This window comes from Podarcis vaucheri, assembly GCF_965113315.1.
Source record: "Podarcis vaucheri genome assembly, chromosome: 9".
Lineage (NCBI taxonomy): Eukaryota > Metazoa > Chordata > Lepidosauria > Squamata > Lacertidae > Podarcis > Podarcis vaucheri.
In genome coordinates, this window is record NC_138767.1 from 31,656,342 (window position 1) to 31,683,748 (window position 27,407).

General features: G+C 39.8%; 1 long non-coding RNA gene across 2 annotated transcripts in view; it reads left to right on the forward strand.

Moving 5' to 3' along the window:
• Window positions 1-27,407, forward strand: part of LOC309540349 — a 64,827-nt gene that overhangs the window by 22,719 nt on the left and 14,701 nt on the right. Inside the window, exons 2-3 of one of the 2 annotated variants that reach the window (XR_014223202.1) lie at window positions 8,439-8,529; window positions 10,624-10,696. This is a non-coding gene — a long non-coding RNA (uncharacterized lncRNA). Of the gene's footprint in view, window positions 1-8,438; window positions 8,530-10,623; window positions 10,697-27,407 lie in introns of those variants that run through there. The other variant, XR_014223203.1, reaches the window with a different exon arrangement.

Here is a 27,407-nt window from a genome sequence, read left to right on the forward strand (position 1 = left end):
ATGCAAAGCAAATGCCCACAATGTTTCAATACCAAAATTCAAAGCAACTGCCCACGGGACGTCAACCACAACAGGGGGTAATAATTACCAATCAGAGATGGTTCACTGAAAGCAAATGGTGGATGACCAGTCCTCTGATCTTCAGGCAGAAGTGGGTTCTGGACCTTCTCCTGTCAGTCCAGGATAAGGCGTCATCTATGGAACAGGCCGGCCACCCTGCATTATGTCACCCACTGAGTTCTACTTCAAAGTCTCTTCTTCAGTTGACACAACTTGAACTAATTGCATCCTATATTCTCGTTTGCTTACCTTATGTTTTTTTCTCTCTTGCCTTTTTATATCATTTGTTTTCTCCTTATGCTAGAATCTTCCATCCCCTGTGCTTGCAAAAAACTGGCTGAAGACCTCATGGCACACTTGCATTATTTCTTCTCCTGTTATCTATGTTGTGTGATAACTGCATAAATGGTCTCTGTAAGCATACAGGTGAAGGAGGAAGCATTTCTAACTTGTAAACTAAAGCCATTGTCTTTCAGCTGTTTTCTAGTACCTCTGATCATCCACATTGAATATCCCCTATTTGTTCTTTTCTCCTCTCTCTCACACACATCACGCTTCCCTTTCTGCTCCTTCCAAATCGTGCCATCTCTGCATGGCCTTCCTTGATTTAGTTCAAACATCAGCTTGGCAGCTTGGCAGTCCAGACATACCTCTGCATAGTCCACCTGTCTTTAAATTGTGGTTAACAGCATAAAGCTCTACACAGACTGAGAACCAAAGGTTTGCCCACGTCAGGCTAGTTTTGCTCATACCAAAAGTGTTGTCCATGCCAAGCCACGTTGGCCAGGCCAACTTAACCAAGCCTTCATATGCATCTCTACTTCCTCCATTGAAATGAATAGAAAAGAATCACTAGCAAATAGAATTCAAGTTCTGCATTCAAACCCATTCATCCACAAGGAATCATTAAACTTAAGTATCTGGCTATAAGACAACAGGCCCACTTTTGAGCAGGAACTGAAAGAAATAAAGCCAGAAATAAGAAGGTTTACCTGACAACATCAAGACTACATTCAATAGATTGGTTTTTAAAGAATTGGCTTATGATTACTAGACAGCACTCAAGAGTTCTGGGCTGGAGCAGACTATATGTAATTTATAGTATTATTTATCCAGTATCTCTTTTATCAACCTATGTGGTCCATCTTGAAGTAATTGTTTTTCTCTGTGAATGCATCTTCATTTTATCTCCATCTGTTTTTCAGATCAATGATATTTTTTTATGAAAAAGGGATTGTTCTGGTTTTGACTATTTATTCCACACATACACACACACACACGACCATTGAGTGCATACTGCTATTTATGGCAGAATGTCTATTAATTAAAGGTTCAGAAATGCCTTTAATTGCGATAGAAATATATCAGCCTTCAGGTATATAGTATTAAATTGTCTTCTTTACCAATGGGGATAACTTAATAACTTAAATTAATAGTGAAGATATCTGTATTGGAATATATGAAAAGTCATCTTCATTTTTTCAAATGCAAGTAACAAAAGATGGAATTATATATACGGTAATTATTACCATATTTTATATGGATAAAGCACCTTCTTGTGAATTAGTTCTCTCGAAGCACATCACATGGCATGCCCCCTTTTCTCATTCTACAAAAGAACCTAAAACAAATAAAAACACACTGAATACAATTTTACTCAAGTCATATTTGTTGTCACAGATCAAACTTTATGGAAAATAGACACAAATCATGTACCAAATAAAGAACCTTTATGAGCACAATGGAACAGCAACAACAACAAAATGCATACCTTTACCCCATAAGGTTCAACAATAATGTTGAACACTCCCCGTTGTCTTTTTCTTTGACTAGTGCTTACTTACACACCTGGCCCCTACTCTTACCTGGGAGCTTAGGGGAGTCACCTTCTCCAAGATCTGACGGACCTCCTGTTTCAAACACTAGAGACAAATCTCCAGCTGTATTTACTTACCATTAGTTCCTACCGAGGAAATCAATCACCCATGTCTATTAACAAGACATTTTCCTATTGAAGGAAGGTCAGCTTCTTATAACATCATACACCCTTAGGAAAGGAACCATAGCTCAGCCACAGAGAAGATGCTTTGAATGCACAAGGTCCCAGGCTCAATCCCCAGCATCTACGTGTCAGGATGAGAGAGCCCTGTCTGAAACCCATGACAGCCACTGCCGGTCAGTGTAGACCAAAATGAGCTAGATCTGACTCAGTATAAGGGAATTTCCTATATTCCTATAATAGGTAATTCCTAGAAGAAAATGTGATTGTATATACTGGGGGAAAATAATCACACATAATTATAATTAATCCAGCCTGCAACAGTATTATTCCATGTGACATTATTACTCAGTAACCCACTGACCTAGTTTCAGTGCAACAGAGTTCACATCATCTACTGAAGCAGACTTGTAATGAAGTTTAAAGATACGTGAAAGAAATTATCTGACCTACAGTGCCAGACTGGGCAGTACTAATCTGCCATGAGTTATAGTTATTTTGTCAATCACTAAGGATTAAACAGATGTAGAATGATAGTATTTTAGTGCTTCCTCGGATTCTGTAATCAGGTTTCAGCCTTTAGTGTTCAGTCACTTGCCCTTCCTGTTTCATGTGGTAAAGAGGGCGGGGGAGGGGAGGGGGATGGTGAGAGAGAGAGAGAGAGAGAGAGAGAGAGAGAGAGAGAGAATATATGGACTGATTGTCAGGTACAGCACCTAAAAAAATTCTCGTGACAAAATAAATACTTTTTTTAACCAATTCAAAACATCATATATTCTTGCCAGCTCTCCCTGTATTTATACAAAGGATGCAGCCATCTACATGCCAAGTACAATGGATGCACATTATAATAAAGAACACAGTGGGGAAGCCATTGTTCTGTTCTGCTGAAGGACAATGTTACCAGTATGACTGAAATGCTCTAAAATCACCCTTTCTAAATATCTGCATGTATTTGCCTTGCAGGAGGAAGCCAAATCTCTCCTCCCCACCCTCGCCCCATTTAAGAGATGGTGAAAGATTGATTCTGACTTTGTAAATGTTGTTCATGACTTGGTGATTCAGCCCATTTTTCTGCAAAGCAATCCTAAGTTCTCATTCAGAAACTATTCACAATTTATTAATATGTTCATTCATAGGCATTTATAGCCCACCATTCACCATGCAGTCCCAGAACAGGCTACTTACAGCTCAATACAATTAAACACAAAAACATTAAATGGGAAGGATTTTCAGAGCTCCTTGTTGATGTCACACATCGGTGCTCAGTGCCTGAAGAATGGAACAAGTAATTGGAAGAGCTATTGGTGCCTTCTTTGAGGACTTATTAAGATGGTCCAATGAGAGGCAGTCGGATCCTTTGGCTTTTATTTTATTTTATTTTATTTCATTATTATTATTATTATTATTATTATTATTATTATTATTATTATTATACCCTATACCTGGGGTCTCATGGCAGTTCACAGAATAAAATCAAGATATAAAACCACAAAATACCTAATAAAAATAAAAACAACCCAATAGCCCAAATGCCTCAAGCTGACCCACAAAGCCTCCCTGTTGAAAGTCCCAGTTGGCCCAGGGGATTACCGCCTTTGCCCACTGGCTAGGAAAAAAGCAGTTCCTTGGTTTTCTGAGCTGCCAGAATTTAAGTGTCTGAGATGGCTAAAGTACAGGTGGCAGCCTACTTGTAACAGATCTGACCCAACACAACTTGGAGCTCCATCTGTAAGCCTGCCCACCTAGCTTCCTTGGGCCACCCTGCTAGCTTGGCTCTCATCCCCTCTGCCTCTTCATCCCCAAATACCTTCAGAGACTGCTTTGTCCCTTATGATGTTTAACATGAACCAAAGGATTGTACATTTTAAGCCACGAGCTTTCTTCAAATTATGTCCACATTTTGTTGAGCATTGCCAATCACATTGGATTCATAATTGGAACCACAGGCTGCTGTGGTACCCTTGGAGGCTTCAATATAGGAGAAATGAACGAAACCACTTGACCACAGGATATTTTAAAAGTCATTGTAAATACAGTGAAATGGGTGATATAATACGTTGCTCATGTGACCATTTTCCACCGGGATGAAATCACGACTTTCTACTGGAACTGACTTTGTTAGTTCAGGGAGCCATTGCTGACTTCAACTGTGTATATTTCTATTATTTTCTTAGTCTGGGTGGCAAAGGCCATTAAGTAAAAGAATTGCCATGCTCCATTTCTTCTTTGGAGTAGGCATTTGTGCCCCTTGCTATGCGGCACATCTGGCACCTTCTTTATGGTCATTCTAGTGCCAGGTGAATTTTTGTTCATTCTCTTGGGCCTTCAAAAAACAACAGCAAATTGTGATTTTACAGTTTTGAACCACTGTTTATATGCGTAATTTAGTCATCTAGTTTAGTCATCTGGTTTTACTCCATCGACTGGAAACGTTTAGGCTGCAAGGTGTTATTTTATATTTGCTTTTTACGACGCAACCTTTTAGTATTTTAATTGTTATTGTATTGTGTTACGTCACCCTGAAAATTAGTGAACAATGTAACTGGGCAATCTTATATACTGTAACTATAACAAATAAATAAATATGAGTGCAAGATCTAAACATTAAGAATACAGTGCAGAAGAACTATGTAGGAGAAAGACACGATTGTGAAACATCTCAAGGTGAAGAAAGGTTTTGTTTAAAGTCAGCTCAGAAGTTCAAGCTTATTTCTTGCTTCTGCTTGCTTATCTATAAACATACCAGCAAAGATTACCCAATGATTTCACAACAATCATGTGAATGGGGATTGGGTTGGGGGGGGGGACAGGCCTAAGGTTCATGCACAGCTCCATAGGACTATCAGAGCTCTGCGAAACATTGATGGATCACATTGCAAGTATTTACCATTCAGACTACTATTATTGCAATTAGTAGCTCACTAAAAGGAAACTCAGAGTATGTGCTTGACAGTGTTTGTATAACAAAAGCAGAGGCAAAAACGACTTGCTCCTGTAGCTGGATATGAAAACTAAACAGCTGGGGAACTGAAGAGCTGAATTATTTATATACAGAGGTATTAAAAGTAAATAAAAAGCCACATAGTAAGCTCAGCAATTTCATTTGTCTTTTCTGAACTCCCTTCTCTCTTACAACAGAGCATTTTGTTAAAATAGAATACAGACACATTCAAGTGGGATACTACTATTTTGTCATGTGCAAAAAGAAATGTTGACACATAAATCATTTTTTAAAATTGGGCACTATTAGCAAGTGCTTATGAAATGCTCATTAGAGTTTTCAGAACTAATGTGTTAAAAAAAACACCTCTCAAAATCCATGTTCTCTGTATTATGCACTTAAGGATGTGTGCATTTATGTATTATTTTATTAATAATAATAATAATATTTTAAACTGCCCTTCAACTGATGGTCTCAGGATGCATAAAGGAATAGAGTAAAATGTAACATAAAATCAACAACAAAACCATAAAATTCTATTGTAAATCACTGCAGGATGCCTCACATGAGGCATAAAGCCGGATGAACCACATGACTTTAATAGGCAATAAAAAGGCATCAACAAGAGGACAAATGTATCTCTAATGAAAGAGAGTACCGTAACTGGGGTGCCATAACCAGAAGGCCCTGCTATATATCAATTTGGAATATTATCAATGGAACTGTATGTATGCAATATGGGAAAACTTTCACATACTGACACATCTAGTATAGCAGTTATGATCTGCCATCTGAAGAAAATAATATTAAGAGGAAAATACTCTTTTTGAATTTCATAACAAAGGATTATGCCTGTTTCTGTGAGACGTTGTCTTTCTTTTACAGATTTTCTAAATATCCATCTATAATCTATAAATCATATATAGCTAAAGAATTAGGGTAGATTCCCCCCCCTTAAATACCACCTTAATTCTCTACCATTTGAGATATATGGACTTTGAGCATTCAGGAGAGAAACAAACAGTGTCCATGAGAAGAAATGGGAAGGATCCCCAAAAAGGTGAAATCAGGCTTCCTTCATAAAGGGAAAAAATGCAGGATCATAAACTTGGAAACATTGCTGAAGGTCCTCTAGTTCAATCCCTTGGTGGTGATAGTGTAGCTCCACCATTCCTAACAGATGCACATTTGTTCTTTTTTTAAGAAGATATCTCCAGAGATAGGTAATCTGCAACCTTTTTCAGGAATCTGCTTCCATTGTCCAATAGCTTATCTTTTTAAAATACATACATTATGTTTCCCCTAATATTCAGAATTTCATTACCTCATCGACCTTTTCAGAGTCAGGATCACAGTGTTAAATGCAGCATCCCAGTATATGCAACACCTCAGTTGAACTCAGAGTATGTTTCCCATGGGTGCAAAACTCTCTGCTACGTATGTGAGAAGTCAAAATATAAATAAAAGAAAGAAGGAACCCCCTCCCACCATCATATAAACTCTTAATGTTCATACATATATATGAATATTTGTGATGAACAAAACAGGATTTTTTATGTTGGTAGTTGATGCTAAGTGATTATGGTGCTCATCAACGTTGCCGTCATGACTGAGCATTCAGCAAACAAAGCCTTTCTGAGCATCCCATTCTCAAATCTCTTTAACTCCCACCTTGGAAACAACATTGTGCCATTTTTATCAGAGCAGCTGATGAAGATGGAAGCCAAAAGTTTTGCCACACAGATGAAAAAATGCTTGCAATTAATACTTGTTAATTTCAGTAATGTACAGTGGTACCTTGATTTGCAACCGTTTTGGATTACAACCATTTTGGATTACAACCACGTCAAACCCGGAAGTGCGTGTCCCTTTTTTTTATTACAACCCATTTTTATTTTATTTTTTGGATTACAACCCTTTGGGGGGGGGGAGGCCCCATTGGCGAAAGTGCGCCTTGGGTTACAACCTGTTTTGGTTTACAACCAGACCTCCGGAACAGATTATGGTTGTAAACCAAGGTACCACTGTATATATTTTGTTAGTGGTTAATGGAGTCCTAAAAGGGATTCAGAGCAGGCTTGTGTTAAGTGGAGTTTGATGCTTTGGTATCAGGTTTTTTTAAAAGTCATCATAAAAAAACTGTCAGCCCTTTAGTGTGCATTTCTCTTAATATACACATTACTGTAGGTTCTTTTGCCTAACATGCACATCTTTGCAAGTAATTTCCTCTAAAATGCTTACCCTTACATTCAAAGCCCTGGGGCCCGAATGTCTGAGAGAATCCCTGCTCCCATATAGACCCGCCCATGACTTGAAATCTGCAGACAAGGCCCTCTTCATAGGAGGAGGTACATATAGCGCAAGAGAAGGAGTCTGCATGTGGGGAATTCCCACCTCACTGAGGCCTCTTCATTTTATTCTTTCAGGAAACAGATTGAGCTGTGTCTGCCTTAGCAGACTTTTGGAGGGGATGCGCTGAAGAGTTGTTAGTTGATATACAATTGGACTGGTCTGGAAGTGTCAAATGATTCAAAGCTGCCTTTTCCTATTGTGTTTTACATTTATGATATATATATATATATTTCACCTGTCTTTTATGGTATTGCTTTTATGTTTTTGTTGAGGTATACTTATCACCAAAGGGCAACACACAGGACTGGTAAATGAATCAATAATATAATGCTATTTAACATGTCCACAATGTACACATTTTAAAGCACAATACCCCATAATATGCAGATTCTTGCACGCATTATTTGGCTGAAGAACTGCATCATAGAAATTTGGAATACAGTATATGGATTTCAAAAAAGAGCTGTGCTTTAGTCCGCATGTTGGTTCGGCTCATGTAAATTAGGTGCATTCACATCAAAATGGAAACCAAACCAAATGTCTCCCCATCCCTAATATGAAACAGTATTCATACATTCAATTTCCTGCACCCACCCCATAGTCTAGATCAAGAATAATCCTGGGAGAGCTGCAACAGCACCAAGGTTTACAAGGGCCTTGAGAGGGACTGTACAATGCAAAGAAAACCTTTATTACTGTGCAGCTGTTGGGTTCCGTGAAAATAAAAAAGGATATTTGTAAGGGTGCTTTGATGTGAATGCTCAGCTAATGGCAGGGGTCTGGATATAACAAAAGAAGGTGGAATGATTACAGTCATATTCCTCTTTTCAGGTCTGAATCCACTTTTTTTTGGTCCCAAATATGTGCTTCAGCAACCCTTCATACAATAGCTCTGGTTATTATTTCAGCCTGAATGAAGTCACCTGAAATACATCTTATAAGTTCTCTAAAACATGTGATCTCTGATCTAGTTCCACCAACATCTTTATTATCCTATATTATCAAAATTTAATAGTCCATATAATGACCTTGTGTTTCAGATCTGATGCCAAATATATCTGATTTTCTTTCCTGGCATTTCAGGTGCTCTAGGGAGTAATCCAAGTACATCTCAGCACTGCTATTTTGGAAGGTTTCCATGTTCATATGAACATGGACGAGGTTTCCACATAAGGTAAAGCTGTGGGGAAATATGAGAGCAATGGGAGATGGGGCAGAGGTAAAGAAAAGTGCAGAAGGGGTGGGGAGGAACTTACTAAAAGAAGGTTGAAATGACTACATATCTCACACACACTCACCATTTGGAACCATTGCTGAAACATGGGTAACATTAAACAAATGGCTCGGCCACTTTTCTTTTTCCAGGAATAAGGTAATGGATAGCAGGCTGCCTTGGATCGGTCTTGCCAAAATGTTAAATTTGACTACTGGTCATTTCAACTTCTCATGTTTGTTCACCTTAACTAACCTATAGAGGCAGGCTAGTATAATTCATGTTGCACCGATGAAAACAGAGGCCTGACATGATTACTTCCCTAAGGCCACAAAAAGATTTCATAATGTAAAGGGGGCTCATGAACTTCAGTTCTTGAAGTTGTAAGCCTGGCTTTCTAGACTAGCACCAGACAGCTTTCCACACCCCATGAAGGTTTGTTTATCCTTCTCTTCCTGCAATCCCTCCTCTTTTTCTGACCTGAGAAATTGAGAAAGATGTTGGAAAATAGATGGGGGCAGAGATGTAAGAAACCCTCCTCTTCATCCTGAAAGGCACAAGCACAGAGTTAGTGATGGGAAAGTATAAGAGGAAGATCCTTGGCCAACCTCTACCTCAACCAGCTCCTCCTCCGGTCCTGGTTGCCTCATCTCAGCTCCCTCCATCTTCATCCCTGTACCTAACACTGGAATTATGGATTCAAGAGTAGGAGACAAGCCAGATTTTTGCAGATGGAGTAGGCAAGAGGGAAGCTGCTCCCAGCTAGCCTCTGCTGCAGTTGTGCCACTACCACAAAGAAAGCGGCCCACCTATCCTTGTCAAAAAGCAAGCAAGGGGGGACCTACCCAATCCCCTTCTGACACTGTGGGGTGGATGGGATTAGACTGAGGGCTGCATCTGGTTCATGGACATGGAGGCTTCCCACCCCACATCTAGACCACCACACCCTTTTGCAGAAATGCTTTAGCATCAGTTTCTGAGTAATCCTCCTTCAAGGGTTAATAGGATCTTTAATTTCTTTAACTCTCAGGGATGCTAGGCATGAGACTGCTTATGTGTAGCTAGTGAAGAATAAAAGTCCTTAACAGTCAACTCTTAATATCCAGCAGAAAATTCTGATATTGCTAATTTTCAGTGCTGATTCGTATTGTTTTGCAAGAACCTCATAAGCAGAAATGCCTTCCATATCTAATTCCCTGCTTGTGCTGTAATGCTCAGTGTGGGGTTCACAAATTTCATCACCGATGTAATCTATGAGTTCCTGCAGTGATCAGGAATGCCAACCATGTCTCCTCCAGTCAAACAAAACTAGTTATTGCTTATTTGTGTGTAAGCATATTCACATTCAAAATTGCCTAGGAAATAGCATTGTAGCTGATACACACACACACACACACACACTTAACTCCCCCTGAAAAAAATAAACGGGGGGAAATCTCAAATGCCACTTACCAATAAACTCCTCCAGCATTACTTCCAACTTTCTTTGCACATTTTCTTTGCTCTGTCTTTTCTATCTTTTGCTATGACATTTCTCTCTCTAATTTTATCAGTAACAAGCCTTGAATAGTAGCATGGCAGTCTACAAGCAGTCTTTGCACAGAGATGAAAATCAGACTTTTCTAAGAATAACTTTTGAATTATTGATATGTTCAAAGAATACTTAGACTCAGCAGAAACTCAACCATTTAAAAAAGAGTATTGAGCAGCATATATTTCTTTACATCATCCTACAGTTTAGCAGCTGAATCTACATCTGACTCAACTTATAGGCAGGTAGAGTTTGCCAACCTGCACGATCACTTTATTTATTTGAGGCAAGCGAAAGTGGAAGAGATTCAAGCATGGGGTATGTTCATGCTAGAAAACTTGAGTGGCCACTTATCACCAGAAAAGAAGATATATATTGCTCAAAAAGAAAATAAATGCAGACACATATTTGCATAAAGTTTGCATATGCTAATAATATATGCAGAGATACAAATTACAATATAATATATATAACTGGTCATATTGGGATATATTGTCATCAGGTAACACTCCTTCCCACCCCAGCTGTGCTTGTTTAGCCTGCTGTCCAACTATGAAAATTTGATGGGAAATTCATCGCCCTTCTTCTTCAAGGCCCTTCCTCCACATAGATCTTTATATTTAGATGAGACATCCCTTCACACAGAGCAGTGGTTCACAAACTGTGTTTTGGGTAGCACCAGTGGTCCATGAGCTTCATTCAGGTGGTGAGTGGAATGTATGCATTAAATATTCATATTTAATTGTATTTTATTGTTTATTTTTACACTTTTTGAGGGTTAATATATGAGAAACAAGTTTCTCTTTTTCATATTTTTGCACATAGGTGAATGCAAACAAAGCACTTAAACCCAACGTCTTATGTGCGAAGCTTGCATATGTGCAAAAATGCTGGATTTCTGTTTAAGATATATGCAAATGCGTGCAAGCAGGAGAAGACTGGGTTCCACTCATATGTAGAGATGGAGGAGAAATATGAAACAGTTACCATTAAAAAGAGAACTTGCTTAATTTGCACTTTCTACAACAAGATGCTCGCTGAAACACAATTATCCTTCCAAAATTCACACTTCTCCGAATTTTGCAGTCCAGTTCTCCAGACAAGGAACATGTACAAAAAAACATATACTTGTGTAAAGTGTGCATATAAATGCTTATGTTAGTGAAAATATCATACAAATTCATTATGCCAGGGAAAATCACATCCCAAAAAGTGACAGCAGCATACAAAAACATTACAACAGTCAAACATCCTGAGCTTTGATATCACAATCCCCAAACAATCTGGAGAAAGCTGATAAGGAGTCTCATGCTTTATGTAGGAAAAACTAAGATATTGTTGAGTTTTGCAAAACACTTGCTTCAGAGTAAATAGTTTCCAGCTGATCCTTTGTAGAGAACTTTGTAGTAAGTAGTTTGAAAACTCCAACTAAATACTCTGAGCTCATCCCTCTTCCCAACAAGCATAAAATGTTTTTGCACAAGTATGGTAAGAGTGCTCTGAAGATAAGGCACATTCAACATTCAAGCAGAAATGTTCTCAACTTTGGGGCACCAGCTCAGGAAAACCTTATCTTCAGGCTCTGTGGATTATTCCCGTCACATCATAATAATTTGTAGCCCTCAAGCTATTAACCAAGGTCTGTTGCTCATTCACCATCAAACACGGCACAGTGAATCTATCAAGGAATGAATTTTCTGCACATCTTAAAGTGTACCTCCTGCACAATTTCAGTTTTCAAAGCTGGACCCCTATTGCTTTATTTGGTTTCCATGGCTTTATGTTTTATGACAGTGTGATTAACAATTCAGTTTTGCTACCACTGCAAACAACATGTAAGATATTCCATATGGTGACTGCCGACAGTACTACAGATCCTGTCTATAGGCAAGAACCAAACACCTGTAACTGTAATGATAGATGGATTACTGCTCAGCATGAATTTACAGTAGGCAGTTAGCAAGCTATGTAAGTATCCAGCAATACAGCTGGTCTATGAGTTGAATGTAGCTTCTCAGCATTTGTCGACATAAATAAAAGTAAAAGCTGCATGCCTTTATTTCAGGTCTATTTGGCTCTAACAGTCCTCTGATGGCTGAGTGATATTGGAAATTTGGCTGGAGGACTGTTTGCATTTCCCCCTACAAATCAAGCACAAAGCAGAATTTAGGGGACCTAGGTGCACTCAGTCTCTAGTAGCTTTGTTATGAATTTCAAGGACCAGTTCCCCATGAACCTGGCTTCTTCTCAGTAATCACAGTTCAACCAAACCACAAGTCCTCATGTTCAGACATCTTGGAGATCTTTGAATCTCTTCCTCTGGTATGCATAAAAAGGGTGTGTGTGTAAGCCTGAGGATCATGCAGGATCATTCATATAGCAGGGAACCGTCATTTCTCATTTTATCTGATGCAAACCTGTTTGTGTGTGTATTCACATGTCACTGCTGTATGAAACCAATTCAATGTTGTATGGACGTCCAATCATTAATGAAGTCCATTTCCTCTCAAAAGGACTCCATCAAATTTCAGCACATATTTAGCATTTTAATGTTCCAAACTTTGTGGTCTGTTTAAAAATTATATTTTGCAATGCCAAGAAATAAATTTTCAGTCCTGATGTAATTATTTTTCATCCTTCTTCAAATGCCACTCTTAATCTTTTATTTTTATGTGTCACTGTAGTTCGGTGTTGTTTACTAGCTATGGCATCATTTTGACTTCCAACATCTAAGCCAATGGATCTTGATTTCTCATCTTGCATTTAAGTTGTGATTATGTATTTATTCATGTGTTATATTTTTATAGGTTCAAATGCCCTTATGCTGTCTATGAATCTTATATATGAATTTTCTTGATTTTTAAGAGGCCCTATTAGGCAAAATGTGTGATCTCATGATTCCTGGATACTGTAATATTTGGTTTTGGTTGGAAGACAAGGGTTTGAGTATTATTCAGACAGTAAAATTTGTAATTTTCCAGAGGTTTGCCAAGCAACAAGCCTCAAGTGTTTCAAATCTCCCACAGTCCTTTAGATATAGCATAAAGGGATTTTCGTAAATTACCCACCAGATCTTCTACCACAGATCTCAAAACACGATCATGGCAAGCATGACATTTATAGACAATAAACTTGTTTTAAATTCCACAGTGTAACAAATACTGTAATATTAGAGAGGGCAAGGTTTGCAAACATTAATTTTGACCATGTGTGGCTTGAATGTCATGAATTTTAAATACTGGATTTCATTTTTTCTGTGCTAGATGACTTTCAATGCATTATCTTGTGTTTCATAGAATTCATATACCAGGAAAGAACATGATTAGCAGCCGTTACGTTCTATGGGATGATATCCCATGTTAGTCATACTCCTATAAGACTCATTAAAATCAATTGGTTTAACAAGTCCATTAATTTCAATGAATATGACTAAGATCAATATCACCCCGTGAATCTGTGTAATCCCTTTTTAAAGCCATCTAAGGTGGTGGTGATTATGACATCTTGTGCTAGCAAATTCCAAAGTTCAACTCTATGCTGCATGAAGAAGAAGAAGAAGAAGAAGAAGAAGAAGAAGAAGAAGAAGAAGAAGAAGAGTTTGAACTTGATATCCCACCTTTCACTCCCTTTAAGGAGTCTCAAAGCGGCTAACATTCTCCTTTCCCTTCCTCCCCCACAACAAACACTCTGAGAGGTGAGTGAGGCTGAGAGACTTCAGAGAAGTGTAACTAGCCCAAGGTCACCCAGCAGCTGCATGTGGAGGAGTGGGGAAGCGAACCCGGTTCACCAGATTATGAGTCAACCACTCTTAATACCACACCAGCACTTCCTCATCTGAACCAAATCATCTCCTACAACAGTAAATGAGAGAAGGTGCTCTTTTCCCCAAACTATGCCCAAGAATCACCCAAAGAGCCAATCAAGCCACTAGATGTGGTTGTGGCAGCCAGTGTAAATATGATGTGGATGATAATGATAGTGGCAATATGGATTAAATGGAATTTCAAAGACGTGCCAGGTTGACAGCCTGTCCAAAGCTCAATTCATGATTAAGAAAGAGGACTGGAATTTTGGCCAGAGGTAGAATAGAAACTTCTTATTGCAAAGTAACCTTTACTGATCACTTGGATTTCCAGGAGGACAAAAAAAATCCCTTTTTAATGTCTCTTAAGTAATTATCTTACCTTGGAACAAAGACAGGTAGAGTCATTTTAGCCAGGAGCTGAACTATTGGTTCCAGCAAGTCTGGCTGGTGTCTTGACTTATTCCCACCAGATTCCAAAAGAAACCTTGAGTTTTCTGCCACATCAGGTATATCTGTTCTAACCTACTAACTTATTACTATTTGTATTTAGCATATAATTTTATGTTCTTTTAGAAACTAGTTTTAGTGCCAATGCATTCTGAAGACTGAGTCACCAGGATCATTTAACTTGTTGACAAATAAACATTGGGAAATGAATGCATATAGCATTACCTTGGCAAACAGCAGTTTGGGATTAAGATTCCTCTAAATTTAAGTTATAAGCATCCATTACCTCATCCTTTGCCAAAACGGGGCTTTTGTTGTCAAAAGAATGTTTCCATTTAAAATTCTAATAAGATGCTGGATCTCACACAGCACAAAAAGTGCACTGCTTTAGTTTAATTTGAACACAGTTAGAGAAACGATTCATTTTATTTTGGTGTCATTTCCAATTAATGAAAAGCATTCATTAATCACGCTTTATATTGTGAGACATAAAGGTTAAAATTAGTGTCACTCCAAATCCTATAAACTGCAGTTAGCTGGTAAGCATTTAAATACTTCTTTGTCCCCCTTTTAAACAGCATTTCACCTGCAGTAATATTATTGTAATGGCAGTTTAGACGAATATGTTGGAATTCTCTATTAAATGCCCTGTATAATTTTTAATTAGAATTTATGGTGGTTATTTGGAGAACTATATTAAGCACATTGAATCCATATGGCATTGTGGTTTCATCCACTAAAGTTGCCTCATCAGCTAAGAGAAGTATAATGATCAATATGTTTATTACTCATATTTAATAGTGTACATTAAGCTGCGTAAGATTACTATTCCTGCCAATGACTTAGAAATATGAAGTGCAAGGCTTATTTTAAGCTTGTTGGAGGGTTTTTCAGTAGTTTCAGGATGTAAAAAATATTTTCATTGTTTAGTTATGTTTCAAGTTTGGACCGCTTACTAGATGTAATCTTTTAGTCCTATTGGGCACAATCCTTGCAGTGCTACTGCTGGACTTAAAGCTGAAGAACAGAGTTGCAGAGCACAGCTCTCCCCAATGTCCCTTCTGGGCTGCTGCTGATTGCTGCAGTCTAAGGCCCGTATAGTTAAAGCTATGGTTTTCCCAGTAGTGATGTATGGAAGTGAGAGCTAGACCATAAAGAAGGCTGATCGCCAAAGAATTGATGCTTTTGAATTCTGGTGCTGGAGGAGACTCTTAAGAGTCCCATGGACTGCAAGAAAAACAAACCTATCCATTGTTAACAAAATCAGCCCTGAGTGCTCACTGGAAGGACAGATCCTGAAGCTGAGGCTCTAATACTTTGGCCACCTCATGAGAAGAGAAGACTCCCTGGAAAAGACCATGATGTTGGGAAAGATTGAGAACACAAGGAGAAGGGGACGACAGAGGACGAGATGGTTGGACATTGTTCTCAAAGCCACCAGCATGAGTTTGACCAAACTGCGGGAGGCAGTGGAAGACAGGAGTGCCTGGTGTGCTCTGGTCTATGGGGTCACGAAGAGTTGGACCCAACTAAACAACAACAAAGAACAGTATCCTTAAAAAATAATTATTGTAGTCTTACAGATTTACTAGACTCCAACTCCCATCAGCTCCAGCCAGCAGGACCAATCATCAAGAATGATGGGAGTTGTAGTAGGGTTGCCATATTTCAAAAAGTAAAAACCAGGACACCCCGAAAGTTGTTGAGCCTTTTTAATCATGGAGCTTTTTTAAAGGAAAACTTCAAAGTTGTTTCCCAATTGACTTGCCTAAGATCCAGGACAAAGTGCCACCTTTCGGAAATTCCCCCCGGACATCAATTCCGGCTTTGAAATCCCAGTAACATCCAGGGAAATCTGGACATATGGCAGCTCTAAGTTGTAGTCCAGCATCATCAGATGGGTTACAGGTTCCGTACTATTGTTTTATCCTCAGGGGGAAGTTGGCTGGGCATATTACATGTTACTGGTGTGTTCTGTAGTTGACACATGGATGCTTAAAGGATACCCACATAAGAACATTAAGTACAGAGTCTAAAATTACCTTGTTATGCCACTGAATCCTTGAATACATAAGAAATAAACAGTGTTTGAAGAATGAATTGACAGATTGAGTTCCAATCCATATCTCTTTTGCATGTTTTTACTCACCATTCCATTCCATTTCTGCACTCCCCTGATGGGAAAAAAGAGTTGTAAGAATCCTCCTCTGCTCTCTTCAGAGCCCTTCCCTCTTTTCATTTTCAAGGTAACCTATGATTACTTTTGCTATGAGATACCGCATTTTTTGCTCTATAAGACTCACTTTTTCCCTCCTAAAAAGTAAGGGGAAATGTGTGTGCGTCTTATGGAGCGAATGCAGGCTGCACAGCTATCCCAGAAGCGAGAACAGCAAGAGTGATTGCTGCTTTCACTGTGAAGCGGTCCCTCTTGCTGTTCTGGCTTCTGAGATTCAGAATATTTTTTTTCTTGTTTTCCTCCTCCAAAAACTAGGTGCTTCTTGTGGTCTGGTGCGTCTTATAGAGCGAAAAATACGGTATTTCATGTGTGGAGCAGGACAGATAATTTATTTATTTATTTTTAAATTGCCATTCTGAAGATCAGGCCAAAAGGAACATATAGTATGGTAGCATGTTTATGATAGACATATGTACTGATTTGGGAGAGTACATATTTTTATGTGGAAAAGAGCACAAGCTGCTTGTAATCTTATTAAGGCATAAAGTGAGAAAAAGATAGGATATTTAGAATAATGTCTCTTTCTACAGAGATCTCACTCATGACAAAGAAATAGAGGCCCATATGTTCAGCTGGTATAAATTAGCAAAGACAGACACAGAGTTAATTGTATTTTTATTCAACCACCCTTCCCTTTTCTGAATGCACTACATGTTGGTATAATTGAAAAATAGCTGCAGTTCTTCATTGGGTGAATAGTATATTCGCAGAGGGATTATACATGTCATCAAACTCATGTCTTCCTTATTATATGAATTTACATACCGCTGTGAATCAGCAGTGCTTGCTGTGTTTATTTATATAAGATAAGCCTACCACACAGTCTGCAATGGGCCTGCCTGTAGATTAAATGTCTTTGTTGCATTTGAATTACTATATTTGAATTATTGTTCAGCATTCTCACTTCATGCTCCTCTGGGCTCAAGATCCTGAGTTTCTTAGCTAAGGCTGCAGTTCTATGTACACTTACCTGGAAATCAGCTCTGCTGAAGTCCAGAGCCCTATTCAGGCATTTGTATTGTGGGTTAAATCAACATGCATCCCACCACCATAACTCTATGAGTTGATGCTTGGCTGGAAAATTGGAATTCTACATCATCCGGGGAGCCTACATGAGTAGAAGAGACTGTCCAATGTAGACAGTTACCCTCCAACTTATGGAAGTGATATGGATAGTAACTGGAGGGTGGAGCTAGTGCACTGGCATGTTAATTGAACCAAGAAGATTAGGGGTTGTCAACCTATTTAAGCTTATGAGCACATTTGGATATTTGAGCAAATGCCAAGGGTGCCACTACCTCTGGTCACATTTATTCCCTACAAGAGACATAAAGGGAGAAAGTACGCACACACATCACTTTCCCAAAGGATCTTGGTGTAAGTCTCCTGAATTTTTTTAGGAAAAGAATGTATAGTGCATACACAACCAATTCCACATTGGTAAAGTCTCTGTTCCTCCCCTGACCACTGATTTTTTTTAACCAAGGTGGTATTTATTATTTGGGTTGATAATTCAAAATAAACTTCATTAGCTGTAGCTTATGACCACTGAGCCTCTTGGGCTTGCCGATCGGAAGGTTCGCAGTTCGAATCCCCACAACGGGGTGAGCTCCCGTTGCTGTGTACCAGCTCCTGCCAACCTAGCAGTTCAAAAGCATACCAATGCAAGTAGATAAATAGGTACCACTGCAGTGGGAAGGTAAATGGTGTTTCCGTGCACTCTGGTTTCCATCACAGTGTTCCGTTGCTCCAGAAGTAGTTTAGTCATGCTGGCCACATGACCCAGAAAGCTGTTTGTGGACAAACGCCGGCTCCCTCTGCCTTGAAAGTGAGATGAGCGCCGCAACCCCATAGTCGCCTTTGACTGAACTTAACCGTCCAGGGGTCCTTTACCTTTTACCTTTAGATGACATGAGACCTTCACATTCATGGGCATACATTTGCTTCTACCATCCACTTAATCCTACTACATTCCTAGGGAAAGGAGTATGTTGGGCTAGCTGGGTCTGACGAGAGTTGTAGTCCAAAATCTGGTGCAGGGAGGGGAGCCAGAGTTTGAGAAAGTATACATTTCTTTAGGAAAAAGCCCTATGGAGTGAACAATCCTCAAAGCAGTCCAATGAGGACTGAGAGTGCTCAGTGGCCATAGAATGCTACCTGAATGGGAAGGAGGGTCAGTGGAATGAAGCACAATGAAGATGGGGAAGGCTGGCTGTTTGTTTGGGGCATAGCAAAGGGATGCTCCACAGGGCGACATTCTGTTACGGTCCCCATCCCTGCATTCTGAAGCAGGACAGTCCCAGGAGGTCTAATTGTAGACAGCAATAAGTCAAATTGACACTGTAAATTATCACATGAATTAAGGACAACAATGAAGCCTAAGCTCTCGGTACTAATAGAAAAATCACGTAAAGCAAATAGTAATAGCAGCTTTCTAGAAGGGTTTCATACAAAGAGATTAAGGTATTATACAGTTGAAGCTGGATACAGTTGTCAATTTCCATCAGCATCCAAAATAAGCAAATGGTATATACATCATCACAGGATGCCTGTTCTTAGCTCTATCACATTATATCATTGGCTTCATCCAATTGGCAGTGTGGGAATATGTCACACTTTCTCCCCCACACTCCCCTTGTGCATCAGCAATTTCCACACTGTAAAAACCACTGCCAGAACAAGAAGCTGAGTGCTAATATAACCTTCAGGTCAGCTGGTGTTTACCCTGTTGACCCACCTCTTCTGTTTTGCCTGATCTGTGGAAGATGTGTAAGTTTGCCATTCACGCCAGCCAGAGATCTTGACTTCCTCTTGTTTCATTGTTCTCAAAGGGCATTGTTGGCCTGCCTATAGAGGCAGCAGCTATTGCTAAGGGAAATGCAAGCCTGGCTCTGAATCCTCTCTCCCAACCAGTTCTTATCTTATTCTGATCAGGAGATAAGAGCACCAATCTCTATTTCCCCTTGATACAAATAGGAAAGACAGTTCTAACTGCACTGGGGAGAAGGTCAATATATATCCTCTCTTTCCACCCGCCTCTCCCTTTTGCTTGCCTTTCTATTCTTATTCTCTCTGAATTTGGAGATGTGGCTTCTCAAAAAAAAAGGCTAAGAAGAAAAGCACAAGTGCGTCGGTTGGGGGAGCTCTCTTCAACAATTTCGTAGCATCTCCTGAAGACCTGATCCAAGTGTAAATGGCCTCTCGCCTGTGGTTTACTTTGTTGATAAAATCACATGCAGATGATACAACTTGGCAACAAATACTTTGGCGGCAGAGTTTAATCTCTGGGTAAGGTGTTTTCTTGTTTTTATAGCCTTGTTCATTTGATGTCGCTCACGAAAGGCAGTGTCCTTAGAAAGATGAAGATCACCATTTTATAGTTGGGCTAAATGCACAGGCGCCACAGTCCCGAGACACTTTTGTAGGAGTCAGTTCCACTGAATTAAGTGGGACTTCCTTCACAGCAGACATAAATCAGATTATACTGGGAGAGAAGTATTCTTGCTGGTTAAATGTTTCCCAGCTTTGGAATGCCTTTCTTTCAGAGTCCTAACTAAATCTGATTCTGTGCAACAATACAGGATATATATCACCTATTTATTGCAACAAAGCTTTCTGTGATTGAGAATGAAAAGGGCGTTCTCTTCACACCTGACCATTGAAACAGGCAAGAGATTAATGGTCAAATTGCCCCAAGTTTTAAAAAAACAGAACTCCAGTTTTGATTGGTGTGGCAGAGGTCTGTGAGAGTGGGGTAAGACATATCTCCATACTATTTTCCAGATCTAAATCCCCTTCCATGCTGTTATTATCCGTCAGTGGGAAAATATACACGTACAATGTAGATACCTGTAAAAACAATTCTGCTGCAGGGTTCATAGTAGCTTCATGGGGATCATTTACATCCAGGAAATGGAGTGGGATGGTGGATTAATCCGCTTCCCCAGTGCCTCTGCTTTAGTCAAATTCAGAACCCCGTAGACTGCTTTAAATGGAAAAGGGAAAATGAGTTTTCTTGACACAGGTCACTGATGTTAGATCTGTTTTGCCTCTGTAGTGTTTTGATTCTAATTTGAAATTGTTGTTGCTCACCCTTCAGAAATGATGTGGGTGAAAAACCCAAATCAATAAATCCATTATTATTATTTTCACAAGCTAATAGTTCTCGCTTCCCCATGATATTGTTTGACAACTCTTTTGCAATCTGGCAAATGTGTAGTCTTCCACGCTTTGGACAAAGGAATACATTAGCTGGTGACAGAAGCAAGCTGTTCATTTAAACACATGATTGCTCCAATATAACATGTAGTCTAAGCCTTGGGTTTGGATCTATTTATGTCAGATATACTCATTGCACCAAACGCAATGAGGATGAGCATGCTAAACAGATGCTGTACCACTGAGCTAGGGTGGGATATTCAAAATTGCCATTGATTGTAGTTTGCACTGCTTAATTTTTCATGAAAATTATAGAAAGGTTATCAGCATTGCAATGTGAATTGTGTTAGTTGTATTAATTGTGCACAGTTACAGCAATGTTGCAAATGAGCTATGATTCTCCAGCTCCTGCTACAGTTCTAATATGGTCAAAGTGCTCCTGCATGAGTTGCTTACCCACAATGTGTACAATAGATTATTCATAATAGTTAAAATCCACAAAAAGTGAAAGGGATACTTAGCTAAAACAAAAAAAAAAACCCAAAACCAAATCCTCCTCCCCATTAAAGTAGATTTGTGTTTTGTATTTTATTGGTCAGATTCTACTAAAATAGTGCCAATTGCTTTCTGCTAAACCTAAGGATTTTACTAGCCCAGTTTGTCTTGCTGGTAAATGGCTTGAAGCCAGCTTCATGTGGTAAGACAATATTTGAGAGCGAGAGAGAAAGTTTAACTGGCTTGAGAAGTTGATGGACCATAACTGAGTTACCCAGTTGGTTAATTATGATGTCAGAGTAAGGTCAGTAAATCCAAATACTTTTATAAGCACAACCATTTCTCCCATTAGCTTCCATTCTTTGTTAATTGCAATTAGACACCCTGGATATATATTTCTAAGGGACCAAAGGACATTTGTGACAGTTGAAATAATTCAGCCTCTGGGCTTGATGCATCACAATGAACCAGATGCATTCAATCATTTCCTGGGAATGCACAAGCTGTCATGTTACTTCAGTAGGACAAGTATTAAAGGAGGGAGATATATTTGCACACTGAATCCAAAGCTGATAACAGGAGGTCTCAAACTGGGAAATGCTAGATCGAAGCCTAGCAACCTAAATAACAGTAGAATGGCTTCCTGGGCCTTCCTCTTTCTTCTGCTTAGGGGATGTCATGTGAAGATTGGGCATCAAAAAGAGGCAGGGGCATCTTGCATGACCACATCTGCATGACAGCCCCTCAGAAATATTCAGTTAGGCTTGCAAACAACAAGCTTTGTTTTCAAAAACACTGACTCTCTCCTCTGGGCAGGGCCAAGAGAATATTCTAATGTTTCACTTCTCATGCACAGAACCTAGCTGGTTTGAGAACAGGGTTAACAGCACACACACAAAAAATGACAAAGCCATTCCTCCTCCCAGGAAGGGAAGGGGTTGTGATCGGGAGACGATTCCTGCGTCATGCAGGGGGCGCTCCGCCCCCTGCTTCAACTCCAGGGCTGGCGTACCATGCCCCTCCCTGGTTGGGCACCCAATAAGGAAGCTCGGCGGGGGTGTGGCTTGCTACTCAAACGCAGCCGCGCCAGCCATCCCCACCATTGCACACACATTTTCTTTGAGTCACCCACCCTCCACTCCCTTTAGATTAGCTGTTCCTGAGACTTTGCTATGGACCTCTGGCTGGTCACCCTGTTTAACCAGGGGGCCTAGTAGGAGTTTTTTCCAATTGGCTAAATTGGCCCGGCCTCTTGGTTTTTTTCGCCTACCTCGTAGCAACCGTCACAACTTTCATGGTATTTGGCGGTTAGGCATTGGAATGTGTTGTTGGTGTTTCGGGGGGCAAGGTGTGGCCATCGCCTTCCCTGACAATTTTGGGTATTCTGCTAAAGGAATCCAGCGGTCGTGGATCCTGTCCGATGCCCATGTGGCGGGGGGCCATGGCACGACCCTCGGTGACATCAGGAAGAGAGCCTATAGTTGGATTAGCATCAACAGGCTTCCCCTACTGGTGGTTAACCCCTCCTCAAACTCACCCCTCTACAAGTGGGTGGAGTCTAATGTTCTGTGGTCCAATGCCTAAGCCAATACCTTCTCACATGCTGTAATCAATAAAGTTGTGGCCTTTACCTTACCCATTAACCTTACATTCTGTGTCCACGTGTCTTTATTCCCCAAGCCGGGATCGGGTCCTCGAATCACAACAACATATATATGAGTCTGAGATGTCAAATACTGGAAACTTGTGTGTATCAAGTCAGACAATTGATTCATTGAGCCCTAATTAGATCTCTGAGGCTGTTTTCCCCAAGCCATATTCCTCTACCTGACATATATGACAACAGGTGTATGTGGCAGGTATAGCCATGGCTTCAAGTGAACAATTGGGAGCACTGAAACACACTCCTGATTATTCTTTGACAAGCGGGACTTATATTGGGTGCCTTTTAAATATTTTCACCAAATGCAAACACTGCTGGGATTGGTTCTTCTTGGGAGCTCCAATCAAAGCGCCTGAGTTGGAAGTGGGAGTTAAAGACAATGACAATCAGCCCTGCTGGGATTGGCTACACTCAGAAGTATCTGGAGTTCAGGCCTTGGTGCCAAGGAAAAATGGGTCGTGTGCCATCATGGTGATGCCAGGCGAAGAACAGGTGGGTGGCCCCACTGAGGATGAGCAAACTCAGGATCCAGCCATTCCCCAGGATCTAACCCATTACTGTCTATCCTTATAAGTAGGTCTCAGAAGTCTCAGGCAAGCAACTAGTAGTTATAATACCCTTCTACTGTGAGAATCTTTTTAACAAGCTGCTAGAGATTAAACCTGTGAATGCATGGAAAGTTGTGCTTTTACACTGAGCAAGGTGCCCCCAGTGGCGTAGCGTGGGTTGTCAGCACCCGGGGCAAGGCAAGTAATTTGTGCCCCCTAACCCGTGGATTTGCGCCCCCTAATCTGTGGATTTGTGCCCCCTAACCCTAACCCCCAGATGTTGTGCCCGGTGCGGCCGGGCCCCCCCTGCACCCCCCACGCTATGCCACTGGGTGCCCCTAAAGGTCACTGAGTTCTCAGAGCCTAATTGCCAGATCACAGTTAACTGGTCACACCAGTAAAATATTGGCAAGTTGACAACTCTATTCATGGTCTGATCAGTAAATGCCTGGTCATGAATTGTGTTTGTCTCTGGGTTCTTAATGACTTGTTGATCCTCCTCTTCCGAAGCCGTCAACCTTTCAGATTCCAAACATTAGGGCACACATTACAACCATGGGCCCATGTTCCACTTAATGCCTGAGAGTCCCAACATGCCTGTGGATTTCACTGGGAGTATTACTAACAGTAAAGAATATGCATACAGGAACATTATAAGCCTGATACCTGCATAGAAGCAGTTTCAGCAGCCTGTAAAGCCAGTGCCTCTGCTATATTCTATAAAAATAAATGAAGCACAGAGAAACATATTTTGGATCATATTTAGCATTTTCTCCAATTAACCTCAAGCAAATTCCCAAAGTGTATTAAAAATAAATTGTCCAACTTTTACTAAATTCCATTCATCATTAGTGAATCTGGCAGCTGCTGATGGATTGGTTTTTCTTTCCATTGTTTTGCCTATGCTTTGGTTTAGCTAAAACAAGTATTAACTGCATGTCCTGGTAGCCTTCCAGCTACAATTCCCGTAACCTATTGACAGCAGTTATTACATTAATTTACTTGATATTTTTCAATTGTTTCCAATGATACCTTGGCTCTGTATTTACTATATTCACATTGATATGCTGCTTAGTGATTGAACTCTGCCTTGCTTTTCCAAAAGTTTTAATGGGTGCACAGAGAGCCAAGTCTTTCTTTGTTTTGTTGTTGTTGTTGTTGTTGCCACCGCTGTTGTTGAGGAAAGAGTGGGAAAGCAGGAGAAGAGGAATAACAATACCCCCGGCTTCTAGGGGCCTTGGTACAGTGAAAAATTGGGGTAGAAGGAAGCGGAATGAGAAAAATGCAACAAGGAACAGAACTTCAGGCAGAATCAATTACTAGAAGTAAACAGTTGGAAAATTACTATTTTAAAATTTGATGACAAAACCAACATTGCCAAGTTAAAAGCTAAAATGGTAGCTGACCCTTCCCGCTAGAGCTGGAACAAATAAAGAGGGGAAAAGTACGGGTTTCACATTCCTGGTGAAACTTGAAGGAAATTGGATTAAAAACCTTAACCTCACCCAGTTTTCTGAAATTTCAAACTAGTGCTATGCTTTAACCTCTGCTCCAATTTCTCAAAAAATTTCTTCCTCCATCAAAAAGCCTTCCGTTTTTCCAGCACCTTCAGAGGGTGCTGTAGATTTTCTTTGGGATTTTGTTGTGTGCTTGGTCGTGCTTCCCTTATCATTGTACAGACACTGAGGGTGCTGTGTGCATTTTTCCTTCCACGAGACATTTCTCCTGTGCTCTGCAGCCTCCCTGACCACTTTTACTTCCTGATCTGATAAAGCCTTTTGGGACCAGTTCTCATGACATCTTCCCTCTGTGCTGTGAACTGAAGTACAAGAACCAGGGCAGCTGGCTAATGAGAATTTGCCCCAGGCCTCAGAGGGCTAAGCCAGCCGGGGAGAGGACACCAGAGACCACCTGCCTTTTTCTTTGAGTTTATGACTTTATTCTAACAAGACGCCCTCCCCAGGTCTCAGACAAGCTCTACATGGGCCTGATAGAGGATATGAGGTTGATGCGCTTGCTGAGTTTCCATGGGGCTCCTTTTCTTTTCCCTTTTTTATATAAAACTTTCTGGTCTGATATTAACTCAAAGTGAAAAAAATAAGGAAATTCACATCAATGAACAGATGTCAGGCACATGACAGGTAACTTCTCTGTGTTCTTTCCTCATTAAATGATGGAGAATGGTTGGAAAAGCACAGAAGAACCTTTCGGTCCAGCACTAACTTCTTGCCACAGTCCCAATAATTTTCACTTTTCAGTGGGATAGTTAAAATGCTGTTTCCACTAGCTCTCCCACCATGACTGCTGATTCAGTTTCTGCTGGATGGTCTTTCATTTCCATGAACACCATCATAATTTATTTTATTGGCTAATCACAGTGAGTGCACATTAATAGTGATGAAATGCCATAATCCATGATGTCAGTTCATAATGGGACCATGGCTTTCTGGGTTTTTGTAAGGATGAAAATACTGAAAACAGTTGAAAGTGGGAGTTAACAGGACTGAAAAATCAACGGCAACTGTTGGCAAAGCCAAAAACAAAATGAAGTAGTAAAAATATGTTTGACACTGCCTTACTTTCTATAACTAACAGGAGTTCTGATGTGTGGGGATGATAGTTGGTGATGGTTTTGAAAGCACTTCTGCTTTTCAGTCCTACCATTTATTTTATCAAAGGGAGATTTCTTAATAAATAGAGGCGGATGGCACTCAAAATGGGTTTTTTAAAATCAAGATATGTCTGGTTAGCCTGTGTTCCAAAGTGTTGCCAAGTTAACTAACAAAATATATGGTTATTGGTTAAGGCTTTGTGGTCAAAAAAATACTATTGTATAATCTTTTCTCTCACCTGGTCCCTTCATTACATGTTTTTAGGCGGCAGGCAAAACTTTCCTCTTCATCTAAGTCTTTGGTGAATTAAACAATCTATGTTTTTTTAAAATGTGTTATTGGGAGGTATTGTTTTGTTATTATATTATGCATTTTTGAATTTTTTTACTGTAAGCCACTCTGTGATCCTAGTATGAAGAGTACTATATAAGTTTAGTAAATAATAATATATAATAAATATTATTATAAATCAAACAATTACAGCTTCAACACCACTAATTTCAGCTACAGTGAATGAGCTCAGGGATTATTGGGGAAAGTGGAGGGGTAGATATGACACTTGAGATACATATATTAGAACAAATGTAGATTGTTTTACTTGATTTCAATATAGTATTTGTAGACTGTTGTAATCTGCCCTGGGACCTTATGGTGAATGATGACGAGGATGATGATGATGATGATGATTAACATGGGCAACACCTCTCAAAACTCTTTAAATGGCCCTGAATGGCCCTTTCAGTTTCTGCTATTTCTGTAGAATATGCACTTCAAAAATGTGGCCAAGAGTAAACAAAGGAAAATACGCTGCAGCCCGTAATATTACACCTAAGCAGAAAGTGAAAATGCAATCTTTGAATTGTCCAAATAAATACAGGTACACATAAAATGCTTGCTCTCATTTCACCACTCGCCCTCCTGCAGCTGAGTTAATGCTTTCTGACTGCCATTGAGTTTATATGCTATTTGGAAATTTTCCATTTAATAATCTACAGCGTATGGCTGCTGAAGAGTTTGTTATTTTTGTGGTAGGTTGCAATGGCAAAGCAATTTGATCACTGCATCTAAACCAAGTGAAAGCCCTTATGTCAGGCACCGTATGTCAGCACTCTGAGATGAGGCCACATAGCAGAGAACAAGTTATAAATAATACTTGGATTTAGAAAGTAATAATCTAGTGACAGGTTTTGCTGTTGTTTTCAATGTCTTGCTTTGTAGAGGACTCATATTCATTCAGCTGGACTGCATAATAGAGGGAGGTTTTATTGCAGAATCTTGCTGAAAGAGATCATGCTATTCTCTAGAAAGCTAACTAGTGACCAGGATATCATCATTCAATTGGGA